Consider the following 7,120-nt stretch of genomic DNA (forward strand, 5'->3'; position numbering starts at 1 on the left):
TGTAAATTGAACATCTGTTCAATAGTTTTCCTTAAGGTGTTTTGTATATTCTTTTCTAAAGGACTGCTCTGAGAGACTTCATCTTAAAATATTTGCAAGGTAGCATGCAAAAAAAAAAAAAAWATGCAAAACACTTTGCAAGTGATTTGCAAGGCAGGTTGTACTCTGCCTTGGCCCATGTCCTTGTCAGAACATGGTTAGTAAAGGATGAAGTGTGACCCTTTCATTTACAATATTCACCATCATCTTTGCCATCTTTCTAGGGYGATGCCCAGGCTCTTCTGGGGAAAAGTCTTCCCCAGTACGAYTGGGCCACTGCTCTCCTTGGCTATCCATTGCTGTCACCATGGRGGTGGCCAGGACATTAGAGACACGTTGCTCTTATAGTAAAGGCCTTTTGCTGATTATAGTTTATCAGCACATCACTGCTTTAACTTCCTCTTCACTGTGTTACTGGCAGTGGAAAGGAAAAGGGTGCGGTGGTACAACAGGGGCTATTACAGCTTCCTATGTCTCAGAGCTTGCATCACGCCAATCAGATGCTTCAAGAAAAAAAAAAACAAAAAAAACAAAAAAACCTCAAAGCAAAAAATAAAAAAAAAACACATGGGATTAACTGTTCATCTATTTTCTTTATATTCTTTCAGCCAAGTCCAATCAGGAGGAATGTAAATTTTAAAAACAATTACTATCAATTAACTGTTTTCTGTCATGGAATGAGAAGCATCAAGTAGTGATGCGTTTAAGCGATTCTTACTGGAAGATACGTTTATTTTCAAAACCATATGAATGCCTGCAGTGTGTTAGCATGAGAATGTCTAATGCCACCACGGTTTCATCTTGTAGACCTCACTCAGGCACCTTGTGGAAGACATTAGCCCTCTCAAACTGGATTATCCGTGCCTCTTAGAACATCCACGTCCTCTACTAACTGCAAGCTGCGAACTGTACTTGAAACACAAGGGAACCACTTTGAGTGCGAACCTTGTACCTTATAATAAGGTGACCTTATTATAACTCATGGCTCATAAGGGCCCACAGCCCCTCTGCCATAGCCACATACCCATCATGCCACAAACACAGCCAAATACCTTATGACAACCTGAAGACCTGTGACACAAGAGACACAAAGTAATTCACACCATAGGTAGAGAGACCAAGGACTTGCCAAGCCTGAGTTTCTGCAGCTACCTCTACAAAATAGTAGTGACAGCTCCCTGTAACTACTTTTTTTTTTTTTTTTTTCCTGATATTAAGTTTTCAGGCATTGGAGGACCTGCCAAGGTGGCTCCCTGCAGGCAGAGTGACCGCAGAGCAGAGGACTTTTTTCTCCCGAGACAGTTCAGGGACGGAGAGGTCTCCTGAGGCTGCTGGCTTCAGCAGAGCTTTGCTCAAAGACTGCTCTAACACTGCTGAGGGGCTGCTCCATGGATCAGAGGACACACAGAGGTATAAAGCCACCTTTGCAGTTTGTTTCTTTTATCAAGTGAACTAGAGATGCTAGGGCTGCAGCCAACCCATTAAATTACATATATTTGAAAGTTATTACCCTCTGAAAATCTGCATAAACATTTCATGCATATTTTATAGCAAAACTGACAAAGCACATCTACAGAAAAGTGGTATGAAACAGCTGAATAGTTTTGGGAAAAAAATATATGCAGTCCAATTATGATCACATTCACTTAGTGATATGAGATAATGAGTTAGAAAAATGATGGTATGAATGTTATCTGCTCTTCAAGGACAAAGCTTGTGGAACTACAAAGACAAAATATCATTTTAAATGAGAGAGCCATTATCTGGCTTTCTCTTCTTTTAAGATTCTCAAAATAAAAAGAGAAGTTATTGTTTCGTCAATGATAAATGTTAAAAAAAATATAATAGATAAAGACTATATTTCTGTATTTCACATGTGGGCTTTCCTGTGCCTTGAAAAAAAATCAAACATTAACAGCTTTCTTCCCCTGACTCCCCATTACTCACTAAGACATARAGTGAGGTTTTACAGTCATATTTTTAAAAAGATGCACATGCACGCACACCCCTACCTCTTTTTGATATTTAGTTAAGTACTGAATTCTGGCTTGTTACTTTGTTCTTTAAATACTTATCATGAAGGAGATGTGTTCAGGACAAACTGGTATTTTTGTAGTCCTTCAAAACCAAGCTTTATTTGAATAATTTTGACTCCTTCAGCAAGGAGCTCCCTTTCCATGGGGTTTGAAACACTTAACTATATTAGCCAACTGCCTTTTACGAGGCCTATGTGTTAAAAATCAATTCTGGCTTAAAATACTAAATACAAAGTATAGAGGTTTTACCTAAAATGTGCACAAGTAGCTAAAATATATGTTTACATATACCTGCACAGAGGTAGCTACACTGCCCCAGAAATCAACTGCTGTTGCAGGAGGGAGAGGATCATGTTCAGCTGCACGAAGATATTTTGCTCTCACCGTTACTGCCACGAGTACTTTGCAGTGAGCAGGGGTGGCCACCCACGGCCAAGGTCTCTGTTCCCCCCACCGGCCYCGTGAGGAGAAGAACACAGGACTTGCCTTTAATCGTCTAAAGCCATAAATCTAGACGTTCTCCCACCAAAAAGCAACTCATTGCAACCTGCCTTCCTACTGCTTACCTGTCGATATTGGATGAATTCCTACCTACGGCTTCGGTGACTCTCGGGATACTCCGTTCTGCAAGCCRGCGCCCGCTAAGAAAACACGTTAGTGATGGCTCAAAGGAAGCTGCTGGGCCATTTTGGCCTGTAGGGAGGAGGGTTTGGGGCAATGAACAATATCAAAGGATGGAAAAGCAAAGGGGCAAAGGGCTGGGGCAAAACAGGTCTTAAGGAGCACCTCATTCAGTGTATAAACTCTAGGTTGCCCCTCAAATCCTTCTCACTCCCTGTATGCTGGCAGGATACAGAGGAAAGCGGTCAGTTTTCCTGCTTTGGATGCCCTCTCAGCATCAAGCATGTCATTTTGAGACACTTCAGTATGTAAATTGCTATGTACATATGTGGTAGGTGCTGTAGATTTTGTCTGCAACCATGTCACATTTGCGCTATATTCCCTTCAGCTAACTGGAGTCTGAGTTTTGAAGGATTGAAAGATTGGGTATTCTGGATCTGCAACAATATTTTAGGCTTTCATTACCACAAATGTCAAAAACTTAAATGGAGAATTCCACAGCACTTTTTAAATTACAAAGATTCTGGTACAGATCATGCTGTTACACTTCATCATAAAGCTTTGAAGCTGGCTGTATGAATCAGGTCTGCATTTAGTCTTTAAATGAATGGGGTTTTTTTAATCAAAACAAAGATAATAGCTTTCCATCCTTGTGGCRGAAATAATGAATACAAAAAACAAAAAATCACAGGGCGAGACGCTTTTAGAACAAGTAGATTTTCATATATATTATGAAAGAAGACAAGGAACAAAATTTTGGTTTATATACAGCAAAATTTCACAGAAGTTTGCATAATATAATGAAGACATCTTCTGTACCTCCCTTTCTCAAGCACAGCAGTTTTTTCTTAGTATCTTCATAGACTGGGACAAGCTTAGAATTACCTTTAATGTAATTACATAATGATTACATGATGATGAATGAACCTTTAACAATTAATGCTTGAAAGTAAATTTCCTTTATGTTCTGTACTTTTGATCAGTAAAGCATCTTTTCAGAATAATGAAAAGTGAAAAAAACAATTCAACTGCAGAGTAAGATGCCATCACATTTCTCTGATTTTCTGGAACATTGCAACAAACTTTTTGGATTGTTTGGACTTTCTCTTCCTCACTTCTAATTTCACTTTTTTATTCTGGTAAGTTTTTTTCTCTCCCACATACCTCTCGCAATGCCCTTCATTTCCTAATTTCTCACCTTATTTCCATCATTCCTCTCTCTTCTTTTTCAGTATTCCTCCAAATGTTTTGAATCATCCTCCCAGTTCAGTCTTAGATCTATCCRAGTCCAATTTTCAGCTTCTCTGCTTTAATATTGTTGTACTCACCAGAATTCTTTACTGGTTACAGATGTCTTTAAAAGTTTTATCTCAAAAAACTACTCTGTCTTCCATTACTTGTTGTCTTTAACCCATTGATCTTTCTCTTCATATCTCGCTCATTAGACACTTTCCCCTTTCTTCACCATATCTTTTAGTGGCCCCTTTTCCAAAGGTAGACAGTCCTGGGAAATGCACAAGAAGAAACAGCTTCTTCTTATTTCTCTAGACCATCAGTTGACCATAGAATCATAGAATCAGTMAGGTTGGAAGGGACCTCTGGAGATCATCTAGTCCAAACCCCCTGCTCAGCAGGGTCACCTAGAGCATGTTAGACAGGGTTGCATCCAGGTGGGCTTTGAGTATCTCCAGGGAAGGAGACTCCACGTTCAGGTGGAACTGCCTGTGCTTCAATTTCTGCCCATTGCCTCTTGTCCTGTCACACAGGACAACTGAAAAGAGTTTGGCCCTGTCCCCCTGACACTCTCCCTTCAGGTACTTGTACACATTGATCAGATCCCCCCTCAGTCTTCTCTTCCCCAGGCTGAAGAGGCCCAGCTCTCACAGCCGTTCCTCACAGGGCAGGTGCTCCAGCCCTCTGATCATCTTCATAGCTCTACACTGGACTCTCTCCAGGAGCTCCAGGTCTCTCTTGTGCTGGGGAGCCCACACCTGGACACAGTACTCAAGATGAGGCCTCACCAGGGCTGAGGAGAGGGGCAGGATCACCTCCCTCCTGCTGGGGTTGCCCTGCTGGCAATACTCTTCCCAATGCACGCCAGGAGACCCTTGGCCTTCCTGGCCACAAGGGCACATGTCTGGCTCATGGTCAACTTGTCATCCACCAGCACTTTCAGGTCCTTCTCTGCAGAGCTGCTCTCTGGAAGGTCAGCCCCCACTTTATACTGGTGCACAGGGTTATTTCTCCCTAGACTCCGCACTTGCCCTTGTTGAACCTCAGGAGGTTCCTCTCCGCCCAGCTCTCCAGCCTGTCCAGGTCTCTCTGAATGGCAGCACAGCTCTCTGCTGTATCAGCCACTCCTCCCAGCTTGGTATCATCCGCAAACTTGCTGAGGAGGCACTCTGTCCCCTCATCCAGGTCATTGATGAAAGAGTTGAACATCATAGCATCTGTCAAGATTCTCCACTTGCCCCTGCTGAACACTGGCCTTATCCCTGCATTTTTATTCCCATCTAGTCTGCCCACTCTACTTCAAGCTTTTTTGAATCCTTCTAGACTGTAGCATTATTTTTAGTCCTGGCACATATTTTAATCACCCACTTTTTCACAAGCACCATAGGGTCTCAGGATGGATATTCACTCCACTCAGAAACATGCTGACCATTTGTAGGAGGCACACTGCTGTGCGTTAGACATAATGTACATACACACCCACTCATCTGTTGAAGCGTCACTATCCTTGATTAAAAMCACAAATCACTATGGGTACTGATCATCCAGACAACAAACTTCTGGATGCAGAGGTTCCTGTTGCAGCTCCTCCAGCCTGAGATGAGCCCAGAGACCCCTCTGTGTCCAGAAGGGTTAACTCCCACCACAGCAGATACAACAGGTCCTTGGGGAGAGCGAGCCCTGCATTTTTATAGCCATTCAGTCCTTACCATGATACCTTATAGTTGCTAATAAATAAATTTTCCCAGGTAAAAAACAGCTATTGCTGACTCTGTGTCACTAATGTTTGGGATTTTATGTCAGCATGTGGGTGGAAACACAACAGAAAAGACAAATGAGATGGATGATGAAAACAGAGTTTGCAGTTGCTGAAGTTATGTAAAGATAGTTCATAATCTTGCATCAGATGAGTGTAGACAGACATTCATAGCACTAGCAACTTCAGTTTAAGGGGAAAAAAAAAAAACTTCTTGCTTCTTCTCCTTCACTATCATTGTTCAGAATAACACACAATTGCTTCAGTACATGGTTTCCAAATATCAACTACCTTCACTTAGAGGTTTACCTATTTTTTTGTACACAAGCAGTACAAAATACATGTATATGTCTCTACATATGTCTGTATTTTTTTATTGCTAATGCGAGTCCTCCTCAATAGGGGGATCCTGCTCAGCAGTTTTTAATTTTCTCTTATTATAGAGATGGAAAAAAATAAGTATCTATAAGTATCTAAACTTTTCTGAGATCCTTTCAGCCATTGCAGTCCCTTTGAACTAAAAATTTCCTCAGCTTCCTTCTACGAAGCATCATCTGAGGATATCGTTGTGTGGAAGATCGTTTCCACAGTCTTAGCTAACCAGAAGAAGGTTTTAATCCTGCACAGAATAAAATACCTGTGTGCCTTTAAACTAAGCTAATGAATCCTGCTGAGATGCAGGAGATGATATTATGTAGCAAGGAACTCAAGCTAATGGGATTAGATAGGTTTAGGTTCAAAGCCGAGTTTTATCCAGTGAGTTCAGAAAGCAGGCTGCAATCTGCTGTGCAGTTACTCCATGAGCCTCACTTCAGCATGAGGTAGTTTGAATGTCTCACACACCAAATTCTGAAAATCACAGTCCCTGAAACTATTTTGCCTTGAATATTCTCTTTGTTTGGCTGGTCAGTTTGGGAAACTTTCACATTGAATATTCGGACTATAAAATTTCAACATACCTGCCTGAACATCAGAACTTTTCCTCATATTACTCTAGTACAAATTTTCACTTTATGCTGTATGAGTGAAGTGGAATAGACTTTGCTAAGGGCTTATGTGATTCTGCTAAACCTCTTGGAAATCTTGCTGTGATGGATATATTTTTCTAGGGAAAATAAATGTGACCATTCGCTATTCTAGACAAGGATACATGTGAACTGATAACACGTGGAAGAAAAGAAAATATAGGACCCTAGCGATTAATGTGAAAGTGATTGTAACTTTACACCTGAATGAAGATAAATAGCTTTTACATTAGATACACTTACCTTATTCTCAGTAAGTGATGAACAGCTTTGCTATTTTTCTCTGCTAACTGGTCAGCAACAAGAGAGAAATTGTTTTAAAAACATGAGGTATCCAAAAGCACATGACTGAATCATACAGTTGGAGAATGCTAGAAAGCTTACACTAATTTCTTAAATTCATAAAATTA

The sequence above is a fragment of the Rhea americana genome, unplaced genomic scaffold (genome assembly GCF_003343005.1).
Source record: "Rhea americana isolate MKP2758 unplaced genomic scaffold, rheAme1 scaffold_141, whole genome shotgun sequence".
Lineage (NCBI taxonomy): Eukaryota > Metazoa > Chordata > Aves > Rheiformes > Rheidae > Rhea > Rhea americana.